Source organism: Callorhinus ursinus, unplaced genomic scaffold, assembly GCF_003265705.2.
Source record: "Callorhinus ursinus isolate GAN/ISIS: 27379988/994484 unplaced genomic scaffold, GSC_fseal_2.0 scaffold4, whole genome shotgun sequence".
NCBI lineage: Eukaryota > Metazoa > Chordata > Mammalia > Carnivora > Otariidae > Callorhinus > Callorhinus ursinus.
Window position 1 is genome coordinate 117,230,175 of NW_027397066.1, and position 17,540 is coordinate 117,247,714.

A 17,540-nucleotide genomic window follows, 5' to 3' on the forward strand; every position below is an offset into this window, starting at 1 on the left:
TCCTTTAAAAGACAAAACCATCCATCAGTTGCCTTGTATCAGCAATGTGTTTTTTTATTCTTCATTAGATTAACAACAAAAAAGGGAGCAAGAATCTTTCATGTTAAGTTTATACAAAATCCTTCATAATTGTGCTAATTTTTTTCTAAAGACAAATCCACAGGCGATCTCAAAAAAAAATCAGGAGTGAATTTTATTGACCTGAGCTCATGACCCAGTGAGATGCTGACTTTTCCCTGGTCCTTTTCTTGTGGAGAAGGGGGTGAGGTAGCTGTTTTCCAACATCGGGACCTCCCTCTCACCAAGTCTCCAGTGGGGTTGGATCAGCTTTGGACATACTTCTTCGCACAGGTCTCCTGCCTGCCTGACTTGTTCAGAATTTGAGGGTCAGAGCCTGGTTTCCTTAAAGACCCTCAGAGTTCCCTCAAGCAACACTTTGAAGGTTTTCTTTGGGCCTTCAAAGAGAATCTGAAGTGCACAGAGAGGGGGGACACCTCTAACAGAATAGGACAGACTGGATGAACCAGCTTCCATTGAACAAAATAAAATTTTGTTTTGGAAACAAATTAATGGAATAAAAATTGTCAATGATCCAAAAGCTATGAGTGACCCTACTGGAAATAATATGTACATCAATCACAGAACCAGACTTACTGTGAAAACTGTTCCAGAAAGACATGTTTTGCTTGCACAGATAGACATTAGCGTTCATTTTCAATCCTTGACATTGGAAACGGAAGGAACTCCATGGCAGCCCACATGAATGGTTCGGGAGAACAGTGAGTCTCCCTTGCTTTCTTTCTGTTCCAGTGACCTGGGTCTTCCCTCCATCAGCCTTCCCGGGTTGCACGTGGCCAACAGCCGCTTCTTTTCAGCCCTCACTGGCTTTCTTCCCCATTTAATCATTGTTCCCTTGTTTCTCCACACACACAATTCATTGTCAGCTTAATGACTTTGGCTCAGAGTACTTGGCTCTGCACATGCGTATTTCTCTCATGTCTGGTAGATGTTAGTAAAAGCTGTTTGAAAAAGCTTGCATTTTAAAACACATTCTTCCTTTTTTATCCCTCCTGAGAATCTTTACTACCTTTTCCCAGGGGACAAAAGACTACTATGGTTTGTTCGTCCGTGTGAAATTTTGCTTTCGTTTTCCTTCTTAATGGCAAGGTTAGTGGGTTTTTCTAAGGTCATGATAACTCCTCAGAAAGCTTCACTTATAAAAATATTTAGATGATTTTTTCAACAATGTTTCTTATCCTTTTTTATTTTAGAATTTTAAACAGCTTGAGCTTTGTGCTATTATAGTGTTCCTCAACTTACACAGTGGAATCCTGTCGCTTCTGCTTTAAAATGGTGTAAAAAACCAGAATTTCTGTAAATAAAGTATAATTGATGTATAATTTGAGAGACTCAGTCACAGTTAGCAGTGACTGTTGGCCCCTAAACACCAAATTTCTCAACCAAGTTCTCTCTGTTACATACTGTGATCCCCAAACACACAATTGCCCAGGGAGAGCCTATATTTCAAGGAATTTCTCAAAGAATAGTTTTTTGCAGAATGTTTATTAACACAAACAGTAGCTCCTTTATTGGCCCATTTTGTAAGTTGGGGCATTATCCTTTTTCCATAGTATGTAGTCATCTCACTGTGAAGGAATTAGGCAAATTCATAGCTAACTGATCACTTTTTAAAAGCAAACTATATGTGTAATATTTCTGTCATGTTCCAATGATTACATCTTTTAAGAGTTTTGTTTTGTTTTTTAACTACTTCTTCTTTTTCTTTTTTTGGTGGAGGAGGCAGTAAAACCAAAGCAGGTGTTTGAGAAAGAGGATTAATCAGCTGTCACTCTAGTTTTCCTATACGTTCTCAATTCTGGTGATGGTTAGAAAATCAGTTGGTTTCTTTAGAAATCCTACTTAACTCTTTGGATGCGTGATACCATCTAAAAAAATAACCCACCATTCCTCACAACCAAGAGAGTCACGAAATTAATACTTGGAATAAGCCCACATTTTACTAACTAGTCATGTATCTCCTAGATGAATAATGATAACAAACATTTACTGAGAACTGAATCCATACCAGGAACTATGCCAAGAACTCCACATTCATTATCTCATTTAACCCTCAAAAATACCCGGTGATCAATATTATCCCTATTTTTCAAATTGAAAAGTGGGGCTCAGAAAGGATTAGTAACTTATACAAAGCACAGCTGGGATTCCAGCCCAGGTCTCAGGGACTTCAAAGCCTTTGTCAAATGACAATGCATCTGGATAGAAGTTACTAGATGGCAAGCATAACCACATTATACTGACTAGGTAGAAGCAATAAGGTGCCCATGCTGCAGCTATTGAATAATGAAATGTGGTCCCCTAGTTATATTATGAGGTCAGTGTTTCAAAAATGTAATCATAGAATCAGAGGGCAAGAAGAGCCCCAGAGGCTCTCTGACAATATTGGAATATGTTTAGACAAGAAAGGTAGAATATAAAATTATATCTATGCTGTGATTACAGCCATGTGAAGATAATTTATATATATGGACTAGGATGGGGAGAGAACTCGGAAAAATGTATTTATTAGCGTGAAGGGATTGTAGGTTATTACATTTCCACGTTGTATTTATGCAATAATTTCTTTTTTAAAAATAAGATTAACATGAAGAGTTTTCCTACTATGCAGAAGTAAGATAATCATCCTAAAAAAAAAAGAGAGATATTAATCCTAACATGATTGCTGAGCTTGAAAGGCATGTGAAATTACCAATGCTAGATTAGAGACATCCATCAAAACATCACTAACTGCCTTTTGCATTTTTAGTGATGTGCGCAAAAAGTTGTCTTACAAAAATAACACGTAGAAAATGGAAAACTTAAGTATAGGACACACAGGGCAAAGGACACACACGGGCACAGAAGAGCAGGGAAGATGAGACAGAAATTATAAGTGCCACCCTTCAGCACAGTCATGTCTTGCTTTAGGCAGACGCCTAACCAACTGAGCCACCCAGGTGCCCCCATAGTAGCATCTTTAACTCATTGTACCTAATGCCTTCTCTTTTTCTCCCTTTTTCCTCATTCCCTCCACAAATTTTTTTTAAGATGTTTTACTCATTTGAGAGAGACACAGCGAGAGTAGGAACACAAGCAGGGGGAGTGGGTGAGGGAGAAGCAGGCTCCTCGCCGAGCAGGGAGCCCGATGCAGGGCTCGATCCCAGGACCCTGGGATCATGACCTGAGCTGAAGGCAGATGCTTAATGACTGAGCCACACAGGCGCCCCCTTCCATAATTTTTTTTTAATCCACTCTGTTCTTTATCTTTACCTTGTCTTTTATTCTCTCTTGATTGCCCTCTGGGGCCTTGTTTCTCCCTTCCACGCCTGTTCTATCCTCTGTCCCATCTTCTCATACATCTACGAGGAGGTTCTAGGTCTTCCTTTTATTCTCCATCTTGATCTCAGGGCCTGACCTTTGCACTTTTTGTTCCTCTCAATTCCAACACTGACCACACTCCCTATGTTTGGAGATAAAGGAATACCTCACTTACCTGAGTTGAATAATAATAATAATAATTATTATTTTTTAAAGATTTTATTTATTTATTTGAGAGAGTGAGAGAGCACAGAGGGAGAGGGAGAAGCAGACTCCCTGGTGAGCAGGGAGCCCGATGCGGGCTCGATCCCAGGACCCTGAGATCATGACCTGAGCGGAAGACAGACGCTTAACCGGTTGAGCTACCCAGGTGCCCCTGAATAATTATTTTTGAAAAGTTTCAGTTTTATTATTTTAAGTACATGAAAAGGAAGTCTGTGGCTCAGGTAAATTTAGGCTTAAGCACTTATAATTTGCAATAGTTGCAGTCATTGCTGCTAAGTTTTTATCTGCTCACATACAAACACTGCTGCTAAGGGTTGTTTTCTCTTGTTATTCATGTATGGAGGATGCCTTTTCTTTAGGCGGCACTGAGTAATGATTAGTCCCCAAGCTCTGCAGTTGAAGTCTCTGGAATCAAACCCTGGCTCGGGTATTAGTGGTAACAAGGGGCAAGTTATTTAAGCTCTCTAACTTTGGCTTCTTCATCCAGAGTATGGGGACAGCAAGCGCCTACCTCATAAAAGTGTTGTAAGAACTAAGTAAGATAGTTCTTGTGAAAGCGTGTGGCACCTAGTGAAAGCTGAATGGATGTGATCGGTTATTATAGATGACACTAGATGGTACAATTTTCTTACACGGTTTTTGTACAAAAAAAATCTATTTCTAAATATAGTAAAAATATTTGTGATATATAATGGAAAGTTCTCCATAATTAATATTCCTGACTAAGCAAATTATTTTTGAAGTTTTTAAAATTCTCACAGCTAATATGCAAAAAGAAGCTCAAAATATGAACTTTGTATTGTAGTTAGCTAAAATCCACCCACAATTCTTTGTAGTTCTACCTGAAAGAGCAGTTATTTTTCTTTTTCTGTCACCTCAGCTCTAATAATCCCCCTCAGAAAATTCCATTAAGTTTTAAATATATAAAGATATGGGGCACCTGGCTCAATCGGTAGAGCATGGAACTCTTGATCTTAGGGTTGTGAGTTCGAGCCCCACACTGGGTGTAGAGATTACTTAAAAATAAAATCTCTAAAAAAATAAAGATATAAAAGGTGAATGACTTATGGTTGGGAGGCTGTAGAAACTTTAATTTCATCAGCTTGGTGAATGACCCAAAGGAATCTGCAGATGTTCTGCTCAATGCCCCGAACTCCCCATTGAAATGTCACCCATGAGGTAAGCCCTTCCCAACCTCCGTGGATTACAAAGCAGGGAAAGGGCATCAACCCCAATGGGGGGAAAGGGGAAGCACTCAGCGCTTCAGGCAAGACCTGTAGAGCCCTGGAAATTCTGGACTGTCTACATAGTGGTACAGTGTGACCAACCGGCCAGGTCTAGATTCTGGAGTCATCATTTTATGAAGGCAAAGTTACTGATGGAAGAGAAAAATCTCTCCAAGAAAATTCTTTATAGAGAAAACAAACAGAAAAGCAAAACAATTAAATTCAATCGACTGGGCCATCAAATGGTCTGGGAGCTCAGAGCTAGGAAATTACTTAGCAAAGTTAGAACTTTGAACCAGTACTTTCGTGGTCAAAGTTAAACAGTTTTTTTGAGGTGATTTACTAGACCAGCGAAGGGCAAGGGTGAGTAGACTAAGTAAACATTTCACAATTTTCCAAAGGAAATCTTCCGCTAAATAATTTTAGCCTTTCTCAACCAGGAAACGAACCATGGAACACAGAAAAGGATTTGTGACTACTTTCTCAACACTCCCAGGGATGGCATATAACTAGTACCTTTCTAGATGCAAGGAGACTATTTATTTCATACAATGGATACCTTAGGATGGCTTAGTTCTCTCTTAGAATGTTGGGCTAAAAAGGGCTGGAGGCACTACAAGCTAACCAATCCACAGGGTAGAGTTGCCACAAGATACTATCATTTTTCTAGAACCTGAGGCTAAAAACCACAGTCATCTTTGACCCTTCCCTCACCTTTATCTGCCACAGTTGATTTAATCTGTCAACACATCCTGCTTTTACTTTCTTTACAACTTCTAATTGGTAGAAATGTCCTCATTTTGATCCAAATTTTTAAAAATTTACATATTTAAAATCTGAAGTCTAATGAAGGGAGGAGAATTTATATTTCTGTCAATTAGAATGTGTTCATTTTGACCAAGAGCTCTTTGATTTACTAGAGCTGTTATTATTGCCTGTTAATAGACCAACTGAGATTCCATGAGTATTTGAGAAGCATACATCACTTTGTCTTTTTCAACAGGTATTTTTTATAGAATCCAAAAAAATTCCTAAATAAATTCTTTGTTCTGATAATTATTGCTGTGTAATATACCCAAAAACTTAGTGTTGTAAAGTAACATTCACTTTATTTTGCTCACTATTTTTGTGGCATAGAGATTCAGGAAGGGCTTAGCTGGGTAGTTCTCCCTTGGGAATCTCTCATGCTGATGAGGTCAGATGTCAGCTGGGGGTGCAGTTTTCTGAAGTTTGGAAAGATCCTTAGACTCATTAGACTTTTAGTCCCACCCCTGAGGTAAGACTTCAGGCAAGTCACTTTATTTCTCTGGGGCTCATTTACGGCACATGATGAAATAAAACCAATAAATTCCTTTGAGCATTCTTTCAGCTCAAAAGTTCTGTGATTCTGTGAAATGCAAAAATAATATTTGGATATTAACAGATACAAGTCACTGTGCATAATTCAGGTTATTCTACAAATAGAAAATGTTACTAAATGAAGGGAAAACATAGGATTGAGGTAATGAAGTAAAATTTTTTGTTGTGAAAATAGAAACATCTTGAGTCAATTTTGCCACTAGAGGTCACTAGTGTACCATCTCAAAGCGAATACAAGCAATCAAGTCCGGAGCAGTTCCCTAGCTACTTGGCCCCAAAATGGCATTCGTGGTGTCTTTAGGTTTATTCTAAATATCTGCTGACAGTTGTCAGAGGCATATGTTGGGATGAGGTCACATTGGTTATCACTATAGGTGATGTTTCATGTGTGCCTAATGTTCTGAAAGTGTGAAGAGTCCTGACTAGAACCACAAGGAAAACTACTTCTTTGGCTATTCTTCCCTCTCCCTGGGATATGATAATGAGCAGTGAGGTGCTTTGACAGAAAGTCAAATGAGCTCTGAGGTGGAAAGACATTGTGGAAATACAGTATCATCCTCTAATGCAGCACAGACACATCTGCTTTTTATAAGACAGAAAAAGTGAAAGAACATTTATTCATTCATTCATTCAACCTGTATTTATGGACACACATGTAGGCACCAAGATTGGTAATGGGGTTACATTAATGAAGAGGATCAACTGGTGCCCTCAAGGAATTTAAGGAATCAGTATAGGAGGTTTTAGGTACAGTTAGTTCTTACAGACCACCATGCCAGGTAAATTTCCCTCAGCTATTTTTATTTTGTCTTCCCAACAGACCTTTAGGATAAGTACTATAATTCCCATTCCTATAGATGGCCCCTTGCAGCACAACAAGAGCCAGTGGCTTTTATGAGGTGATGTTAAGAGTAGACAATACACTTTTACATCAAATCCAAAACTGAACCACAGAGATACTTGCAAGAAATGTTAAAATACTGAGTTGGGCTGTAGCCAGTGATGCTTGTTAGACAAAAATATTAAGATTTATTTCAACAGAAAAGCCTTTGGAAGGGAGGAACAATGCTCTAAGTGAAATTAATGCCTTGACACATAAAGATCCAGAGAGATCACCTCTGAAGAAACTTCTGTAAGAAGGATGAACTCTAGAGTATGTCTGATGGCCATATCAATTTTCTCCCAAAATGAAACCTACATTATATTTTCTTATAATTTGCTTCCTGTCGTACATAAAGAAACTCAAAACCCACAATTCTCTCATTAAGGATGAGTAACAAGGCATTCTGGGCTCTTTCCATAACTTGAGGACCTATTTCTTCTACAGTTTTAAGAGGACTTGAACTGATTTAAATTAGTTGTCATCAGACTGTAGACCAGACACAGAAGATGTTTCTGAGCAGGGACACAAGCAAAACCGTCATCCCTGAGTAGCGAGGCTTTCTCTTGTTTTCTGCCTTCACTAGAAAAGAAGAAAGGGAGCCTGGACAAATCTCTGCTTCAAACTGAGGACACTTTGATCTGCTTTTGCTGTGATGAGTATTACTATCCTGAAAATTATTCATTTCAACCATTATTTTAAAACAAACTACTAACAGGTTTGTCCTTCCTTCTGATTGTTGAAAAGTATGGTGAATCAGTGAAAAAGAAAGGGTAGGACTCCAAATTAGCTACAAAATATGACTTGGTTTATTTTAAAAACATGCTTGTTACTGTGCCATTGACTTTCCCACTGATGATTCTTCCATGCTGGCTAGCGTGCTTCTCTTCCATTTTGACTTTGAGGCCTCCCACCATCACTTTACGAGACAGACATCTTGTAGTACTTCCCTAAAATAACTGTGTGAGGAAGGAGGAAGGAAGATGGGAATTTGTCACAGAACTAAAGATTATTCAAGTTAGAGGTGTGCGGGGAGAGGCAGTCCGTAATGAGCCCTGAGCGTCAGGACATGTTCTTGCTGGCAGGCCAAGAGCACAAGGTCTTTACCCAGACCAGTTCTTGGGGTGTGTCTGCAGAGAGCTACTTTAAGGGTTGAGGTAATGCCTCTCCCTGGTTAAAGAGCAAGCTTGCTTCCACTAACTGTAAAAGCAATAGATTCTCTGAGCTCAATGTTCCTCCCTGTACCAGAACCCACTGTGTGTGTAGGCACCTATCTGGGCCCCCGGACTCTCTACTGTGGGACTTGGGGGACATGGAGAACAGAAGCAAACCAGCACGAAGCTCATGCTGCTGGTGAGCTCTGTGTCATAAAGTCCTTGGACTCGGACCAGGCACCTCATGTCTCCTTCCAGCATTCATGAGTATGTAACAGGCTAACTTGTTAGCTTATAAGTAATGTAAAATCTCAGGGGCACCTGACTGGCTCAGTTGGCTAAGCATCTGCCTTCGGCTCAGGTCATGATCCCAGAATCCTGGAATTGAGCCCTGCATTTGGCTCCCTGCTCAGTGCGGGAGCCTGCTTCTCCCTCTGCCTGCCGCTCCTCCTGCTTGTGTTCTCTCTGTCAAATAAATAAATAAATAAAATCTTAAAAAAAAACGGGGGGTAATGTAAAGTCTCAGAGTCTGACAGAGGAGCTCTCCCAAGTTGGTTATTTTTAGTGTAAACAGTTACTAGAGGAACAGAAGACTATGAGAATTATGCCTGTATCCTGGAAGTAAGAAAATCCACTAGCACTTGCATTTTAGGGCATTGCTAGTGATGCACGTGCATTCTCATACAAAACATTAGTTTCACTATTACCCTGACTCCTATGCCCTTCAAAGAATCACTTTGTCATATTAAAACAGAATCCCCTTTATGTTCCCAGAGCCCAGTGATTAGTGTTGATTTTCAAGCAGATTGTTTTATAAAAATTTAGTGGAACAGGCACCCAGCCCAAATGACTGATAATGGTAGATTTCTGTATAGAGAATCACAGAAACCCAAAATCATAAAAACTGGAATGGAGTGGCCCCAAAATAAATCACTCAAGAAAGCTTTCAGAACCTATGGCAGGCATGTTACCAAGGGCTCGATGGCCAGACACAACCAAACCATCACAGGTTGACTCTTAAATATGGGAACCATCCATTATCACTCACTGGTAGTGTTATTTGATAAATTCAGTGGTATTTTATGTAATATTAGAGAAGCAGAATGAACTTTATTACAATCCCTCATTTGAGGAAATAGGAGTCTATAGTAAATTGACTCATCCCCCACAGAATTATGGTCAATTTCAAATTTGGATATTCTACAGTATCTAGCTCATAATGAACACTGAAATAAATTTTTCAATGGTAAATATATGAAGAACTGAACAGATGAATATAGGTTGAGCCAGAGCTGGAAAGCAGGTTTCCTCTTCTTCAAACCAATGCTTGTTGCAAAGCTGATAGATCAGGCTTTCCAAGCCAGTTATTTGCACACCAACAGCACACTTTTTGCACATTAAATTAACCATTTAATTAACATATTTTTTAAAATTATTTTTTAAGAAGGGTCCACACCCAGCATGGAGCCCAACATGAGGCTCGAACTCATGACCCTGAGATCAAGGCCTGAGCTGAGATCAAGAGTCAGATGCTTAACGACTGAGCCACCCAGCTGCCCCACAAATAATATTATTTTTGAACTTGGCTTTGTTCTAGGCAAAGACATCAGCAAGTTGAGGGTTGGTTGTATTATTCATATGTTTCGATTACAATAAAATATGCAACGATTTTTAAAAGCTAATCTTGTACAGCCAGAGATATGAGCACCAATCTTTGAGAAACTGATTAAACATTACTTTGTGTAGAGAAAAATAAGCATCAAGACTGTATAATCATTCCCAATTACTTTCATTTTTGCCACAAAGTTCAGAGCTTGATTCCATGAAGACTCTGAAGTCCTTCTGAATTCTTATTTGAGAAACTCTAAAAATACACTGGTAATTTCTTACTTTTTCTCTATTAAACCAATGAATGAAAATAACTATCAAATTAGCCAAATACTGGTTATTATCAAGAAATTATAATCTTGAGAAAAGTACACATGAACAGCTTAATTTACCAAGTAGCAGTATGGTATACTATTTTTTTTTTAAGATTTTATTTATCTATTTGAGAAAGAGAGAGAGAGAGAGAGAGAGACAAGCAGATTCCGTGCTGAACACACAGCCCAAATAGGGGCTCAATCCCACAACCCTGAGATCATGACCTGAGCCAAAATCAAGAGTAGGACGATTAACCGATTGAGCCACCCAGGAACCCCAGTATGGTATCCTATTAAGTTTTGAAATCAATTTTCAACAAGTACAGTATATTCTTTACTCACCAAATTTAGGACAGCACTCATTCTCCAGTGAATTCAATAACCTTTCAAGGGAAAAAAATAAGTAAAAAGGAAAATGTGAGTTCTTATTTAGGAATGAGATGAAACACATTTTGCAAATTAATGAGCTTCAAGTATCAGGGAACACACCTGGTTACACTTGAAAGTTATCAAAATGCCTCCGTTTAGCATATCTCACTTTAAAATATCCACAGTATGTTTAGAACACTCTAATTACTTAAGACAAGTTAGAAGTTTCATGTTCATGATGAGACTATGTCAGTCTGGAACATCAAAATGATCTTGGAAGTTCTCTACTATTTATCATTTCTTCCTCAGATGATAACATTGCTTTGTAACAATAGTTTTCAATTTGGAGTTCCCCATTCTCTACGAAGAGAATTTTAATTTTATGCTTTTACTTAGATGTTTTATAATATTAATATATGCATATCCCAGATAATAAATAAGTAGTGTTCTTATAATCAAATATTTCTGTGTAATTTCAGTGGTTTCTATTTGTATGTGTGTTTGCCTTGCTCAGAAGAAGGGAAGTTTTATGGTTATTTTTAAACCATTTTTAATTGAAAAATATAATACAAATATGGAACACTGTATAAAAATAAATGTATAGCTTAATGAATGTTCACTTCATGATTAGTTTGCTAAAATTTCAACTCCCTTTTTATATCCACTTGGGTGTACTGTTCTTTTTTGTCACATTTTTCTTATTTCAAGGATTTTTCTATATTCAAGGGCAGATCTTAATTATCAGCCACACTGTTTTATCAAATTTGCAACATTCTGTTATTGATATATTGCTCTCTAACTTTATGGTTATCTTTGGTATGTTACATTTTTTGAGATAGTTCGTCTAAAAACTTCCTTTAAAGTCTAAATTATCTTACTAGATATATGCTTCATTCCAGAATTTTTTAAAAAGGTTAATACTCTAATCATATTCTACTTGATGGCAATCATTTTCATGCACCTCTTAAATGGCTTTATCATCCAAAATAAACCATAGATTTTTTGGTATGTTTTTAAAAAGATGTATTTTAAGTGTCCTTTTATCTATAGGTTTCTTTCCATTCTTTCTCCCCCCAGTGCAATTTATTTTCTTTTTGTGGAAGAAAACGGCTTCTTTTTTTTTGTTTTTGTCTTGTTTATTTTTCCATAGCCAGATTTTGCTAATTTTGGCCACATGGTAGATTTAGTATATTTCTCTCTGCCCTCTGTGTTTCCTGTTAAATTGCTACATATTTATAGGCTTGATCAAGTCAGGTTGAAATTTCTTTTCCTTTTTTTTTTTTCTTCTTTTTTTTTTTTGCAAGACTCTTCCATAGGTGGTGGTACATTCTTCTTCCATCCAGAAATAAATGCTGTCTAATGGGTTCTCTTTGTGATGTTCGTGATGTTTGTGCTCTAGATGAGCGTTTCTCAACAGTCTTTTTTCATTATACCTCATCCCCAGAGACTTTGAGACTTTTTTTTCCCTCAACACACCCATCTCTTATGAAATTGCCTTTTGTGAAGCTTGGAAAACCGTTGTTTCTTCAAGTATTTTTCAGAATCATACTCTCTTTCCTTTCCTTCTGGGTCTCTGATGACACAAAACGGCATCTCTTTTATTGTCTTTCATTCCTGAGGTTGGTTGGTTTGTTTTTCCTATCATTTTTCTCCCTGTAGTTTAGACTGAATAATTTCTACTGAGATTTCCTCAAGTTCACCAACTCTTTCCTCTTTCATCTTCATCCTAGCACTGATTCTTTGCAGTTTTATATTTCAGTTATTTTATTTTTCAGTTATAAGGTTTCCATTTGGTTCTTATTTATAGCTTCTATTGGGTTGCTTATACTCTCAGTTATAACTTCTGTTTCAGGATTTTTAATGATTGCTTATTCAAGTAGTTTTTAATAGCTGCTTAAAATCTTGTCCGGATAATTTCAACATTTGTGCCATCTTAGTGTTGGTATATGTTTATTTTTTATACTCATGTGAATTGAGATTTTCACGGCTCTTCATAAGCTGAATAATTGTGGATCCAGTCATAATTATTACATTATAATACCATGGGCCTGGTTTAAGTCCGATGGAGAATGTTAATATTTTTGTTTTAGTAGGAATTTGAGTTGGTTAGGTTGAGGCTGCAAGTTCCAACCCACACTTTCTTTGGGCCATGGTTTCAAAGTCATTTCAATTTGGAAAGTCTTTGCAGTGCTTTATTTTTACTTAATTCTAATGATTCTAGCAGAACCTACAACTCAATAAAGTAGGTTTTATGATACTTACTTTACAGATAAAAAAGATAGGTTTGAATTCAGCCTAACACAAGCTATATGATATTGGACAAGACACTCTTTGAGCCTTATTATCAAACTCATCTGCAAAATGAGTTTGATAATACCTACACCATTGGATTGTTTGAGGACTGAGTAAAATAATACATGCAGCATATTTAGCATACTCAAACCCTAAAGAAATCATGGCTAGTCTTCTCATTTTAAAAAAATCAGTTTCACTGAGGAAAAATAATATATAATCAAATACAAACAATTTAAGTTAGAGAAGATTACTTTTGACAGTTGTATATACTGTATAACTACCATTCCAATAAAAATATTATAGAACATTTCCACTATAATGGAAAGTGCTCTCATGCCCCTCTATAGTCAATTCTCTATCTGTCCTTAACCCCAAGCAACCACTGATTCAACTACCACAATAGGTAAGTTTTGTCTGCTCTAGGGTTTTATATTAATAAAAGCAGACAGTCTGCACATTTTCTGTCTGGCTGTTTTCACTTAGCATAATATACTTCAGTTTCATCCATATTGGTTTGTTATTTTTTTTATTGCCGACTAATATTCCATTATTTTACAGGGATGTTTTTTACTATTGATTGAAAAAGTTCTTAGATATTCTAAATTCAAGTCCTTTTTAAGATCATGTATTATGGCTATTTTCCCCAGTCTATAAATTGTCTTTTATTTTCTCAGTGGCGCCTTTCAAAGAGCAAAAGTTTTTAATTTTTACAAAGTTCAATTAATCATTCTTTTTCTTTTAAAAGTTTGTTTGATTGGGTGTTTTGTTTTGTTTTGTTTTGTTTGGTGACTGTTCTCAAAAAATGTTGCCAACACCAAAAGGATGAAGATTTTTTTTCTTTGGCTTCTTCTAGAAGATTATAATTCTAGCTTTTATGTTTCAGTTTATGATCCATTCTGAATTAACATTTTTTGTGTATGCTATAATGTAGGAGTTGAGGTTCAGTTTCTTTTCTCCATACTAATATCCAGTTGTTCCAGCTTATTGGGAAAAAAAAAAAGTCTATCCTTTCTCATGGAAATACCTTGGTACCACTGTGAAAATTAATTGACCATATTATGTGTGGGTTTATTCCTAAATCCTATTGCTTTGTTTATCTATGTGTAACAATACCCCATTTATTTTATTGCTTTAGCTTTATAATAAGACTTGAAGTAAGGTAGTATAAGTCCTCTAACTTTGTGGTTCTGTTACAAAATTGTTATTCTGGATCTTTTGTTTTTCCATATGAATTTTAGAATTAGCTTTAGGCCATAATCTGTGAGAGAAGTGAAATTCATGGAGCCAGAATCAAAACTTTCTAGGCTCTCTGTCTAGGGGCAATTGTTGGATTTGATTTCCTAAATACATGTTAAGGACTTTTGGGTGTATGTTCAGTTTTATGTCTTTTAGTGTCTTTGTCTGGTTTTGGAATCAAGGTAACATTGTTCTCATAAAACAAGTTGGAAAGTATTCTTTCCTATTTTATTTTCTCAAAGAGTTTGTGTAGAATTTATATAATTACTTAATTTCCAAATTTTTTACAAATATCTTTGTTATTAATTTCTAATTTAATTTCCCTGTGGTCAGAGAAAATATTTTATATGATTTCAACCATTTTAAATTTGTTGAGGTTGGTGTCATGATAGTGAATATGGTCCATTTTCTTGAATATTCCATGTACATTTGAAAAGAAGGTATGTTCTAGTTATTGAGTGGAATTTTCTATGTCAATTAGGTCATATCGGTTGATAGGACTGTTAAGGTTTTCTATATCAATAGCTCCCAAATTTGCCTGCACTCTGTTGAAATCACCTTTGAATCTCCTTAATGCCTATACCCCAACCCTAGAGATTGTGATTTAATGAGTATGGGGTGTAGCCTGTTCTTTAGAACTCTTAAGAGATTCCCAGGTGATGCTCATGTGTAAACCAAGCTTGGAATCTGAGTTCTGTATCCTTACTAATTTTCTGTATATTGCTTTACAAATTACAGAGAGGGGAGTGATGAACTCTCCAAATGCATTGTGGGTTAGTTTCCTATTTCAGTTCTATCAGTTTTTGCTTCAGTACTATTTTATAGCAGTATTAGGATTTTGCATCTTTTTAAAGGAACTGATCCTGTTATCTTGTTTTAATATGAATTCCCCTGATTACAAGTGAAGGTAAACATTTAAAAAAAAACTCTTTCTGGTTATTCAGTTTTCCTCTTCTGTGAGTTGCTTATTTGGCTTATATGAATAAGTTTTTATATTAAATTGTTAGAATTCTTTATATTTTCAGAGCTTAACTATATTCTCCCAGTCTGTGGTTTGTTTTTCACTTGATTAAAATTGTCTTCTCTTCTGTTTTGAAAACTTTTATCTCTTCTGTTTATAAAACAATCAAAATTTAATCTTTTTGATTAACGAATGGTACTGTTTTGTCTGGTTTAACAACTTCTTCCTTAAGGTGATGTCATAAAGACATCTATTTTCTAAAAGTTTGGAGGGTTTTTTTTCACACTTACTTCATTTGGAATTGAGTTTTATTTGTGGTGGAGGTCAGAATCTAATTTCATTTTTTATATGAATAGCCAATCTAACTAGAACCACCATCATTTGTCTTTTCTATAGCCAATTAACATAGTTATTATACCAGGGTGCCTGGGTGGCTCAGTTGGCTAAGTGTCTGACTTTTGATTTCAACTCAGGTCATGATCTCCGGGTCATGGGATCAAGCGTCCCCACATAGGGCTTGGCACTGGTGTGGAGCCTGCTTGGGATTCTCTTACTTTCTGTATGCCCTTCCTCTCTCTCTTTCTCTCAAAAAAACAAAACAAAACAAAAACACCCACAGCAACAACAAAATTATTGTACCATTTACACTTTCAAGAGTCATGCATAGTTCTTTCCCACAACCTGACCAACACTTACTTCTTATCAGACACTTTTAGTGTATACCAACTTCCAGGTACAGGTACTCTAATTTTCTTTTTGTCTATTCTTGTGTCATTACCACATTTTAAAAAGTTGCTTTTAAAATAGAATTACCATATAATTCAGTAATTCCACTTCTGGATATATACCCAAAAGAATTGATGAGAGGGTCTCAAAGATATATTTGTACCACATCATGTTCATAGTAGCATTCACAATAGCTAAAAGTCGGAAGCAACCCAAGTGTCCATCAGCAGATGAATGAATAAACAAAATGTAGTATATACCTACAATGGAATGTTATTCAGCCTTAAAAAGGAAGGAAATTCTGACACATGCTACAATATGGATGAGCCTTCAGGATGTCATGCTGAGTGAAATAAGTCAGTCACAAAAAGATAAATACTGTAAGAGAGTCCACGTACATGAGGTACCTAAAGTCGTCATATTCATAGAGACAGAAAGAATGGCAGTTGCCAGGTGCTCAGGGTAGAGATAAATGGGAGGTTGTTTTTAAATGGGTATAGAGTTTCAGTTTTGCAAGATGAAAAATGTTATGGAGATTGGTTGCATGACAATGTGAATATACTCAACACTACTGAACTGTACACTTTAAAATAGTTAAGATGATAAATTATTTTGCATTATGTACATTTTACTCTATTTAAAACTGAAAAAAAGCCGCTCTAACAACAAAAAAGTTGCTTTTAATAGTTCTTAGTCTTTGGTGTTCTGCAGTTTCATCAGGATGTGTCCATATATGGAATTCTTTATTTTAAACCTGCTCAAGAATAAGTGCTTCCTGAATCTGAGCACTCAAATATTCCATAATCCTGAAAAATTCTTAGTTATTATTCTTTGACTACTGCTCACAACCATTCTCTCTAGTTTCTCTTTTTGACACTCCTATTGGATATACCCTGGACCTTTCTTTCTTATTTTCCATTTATTTAGGTCCTGTGCTGCATTCTAGTACATTTTCTCAAATTATTTATCATAGTCCAGCCAAACGTATAGTTCTCAAATACTGAATGGAAGATTTTTTACATATTCCTTAAAAAGATTAAGGCGGTATGTCAGCAAACTGAACCAGAAGTGAAAAGTCAAGAAACAGAGATAGGTTCGCCTCTATAACTCTGGAGAATGTGCTGAAGCCAAAACAACATAGTATTATTACCTGTACTCAACAAATATTAAACACAAGCAGGATGCCGCTTCGTGTCAAGTGCTAGATCTCAATGAAAGCGATCAAGCCAGATTACATTACATCCCAAAGCCTGGCCACAGCATTTCACACTGCATGTCATGACCTTGAGCAAGGCATTTATTCTTAAGCTTCAGTTTAAGGGTGGGTTGCTGTGAGAATCAAAATGAGTTAAGGTGAGCGAAAGCTCTATATTGAGGTATTTTCTCAATTCTAAAATATTCTTAAATGGTCAAGTGCACTATGGATGTAATAATTGTTTGGAAAGGATGTGGAGAGGAACAATCCACTAGGGGTGTACTTATGAACTTTCCGATTTGGGAAGTTAAAAAATATGGAAAAGTCTGCTTTTATAATTGAGGTACCTCGGTATTGTACTGGCTTTATCCATTATTCCACAAATGCCCTTTTCTTAAATTTGAATGATTTCCCTCTCCCCCAGCATTTGGTTTTACCAATCTCCTTCCTGACAGCTGTCAAAATTTTCCCCATACTGGCTTTCTGATCCCAATTTTCTGGCTCCTGCTGAGACTGAAGAGCCGCTTTCTTTGGACTGGCTTTCTCATGCTTAACTTCGCTTCTGTACTGTCATTGGCTGTTGCTTTTACCGGACCCGCCCACAACAGCCTCAA

General features: G+C 36.6%; 1 protein-coding gene and 1 long non-coding RNA gene across 4 annotated transcripts in view; one reads left to right on the forward strand and one right to left on the reverse strand.

The window, feature by feature from the left end:
• SCOC (short coiled-coil protein) overlaps positions 1-17,540 on the forward strand; it is a 103,567-nt gene that overhangs the window by 75,950 nt on the left and 10,077 nt on the right. The window lies entirely within an intron of this gene.
• LOC112826083 (uncharacterized) lies at positions 7,865-17,500 on the reverse strand. 2 transcript variants are annotated; one of them, XR_012378032.1, is made up of 4 exons: positions 17,364-17,468; positions 16,882-17,060; positions 10,487-10,527; positions 7,865-8,027 (listed from the first exon to the last, which is right to left on the reverse strand). It is a non-coding gene; the product is annotated as an uncharacterized lncRNA (long non-coding RNA). The 2 variants fall into 2 exon arrangements; XR_003208840.2 differs by lacking the exon at positions 16,882-17,060 and having other exon boundaries at positions 17,364-17,500.